This window comes from Citrus clementina, unplaced genomic scaffold (assembly GCF_000493195.1).
Source record: "Citrus clementina cultivar Clemenules unplaced genomic scaffold, Citrus_clementina_v1.0 scaffold_2, whole genome shotgun sequence".
NCBI lineage: Eukaryota > Viridiplantae > Streptophyta > Magnoliopsida > Sapindales > Rutaceae > Citrus > Citrus x clementina.
In genome coordinates, this window is record NW_006262688.1 from 31415329 (window position 1) to 31415786 (window position 458).

The following is a 458-nucleotide window of genomic DNA, read 5'->3' on the forward strand; positions in this document are numbered from 1 at the left end:
AATATGCTTGATAATTGCTTAATATAAGGATACCCTTTTGCTTTTTGTCAATGATTTTCTGGTTTTGTTGCGCATACGTTAATTAAAAAAAATTAATATTTTTGGCCTTTTGTTCAATAAAATTAGCTTTCTTTGGAAAGTGGAGGAATTTTATTCCTGTTGAAGTGCTTGTCGTGCTATAGCCTATAGCAAAAATAAATGCTAATGGTGATAGTGTTTTTGTTTATTACAGTAAATTTCGTTTTTGATAGGGCACAATGGCGCCGAGAGTTATTATGTTACAAATGTTGGGAGTTACCGGTTCAAAAATTTTGATCTCTTGGACGTTAGCTTTTATGCTGTTGCAAAATCTCATGACCATATTTCTTCTCAGGTATTAATTTCAGTTTGACACGCCTAGTATTTTTGCTGAAACTTAGAGGTTTATTGCGTGATTTAAAATCTTTTTTTTTTAAATC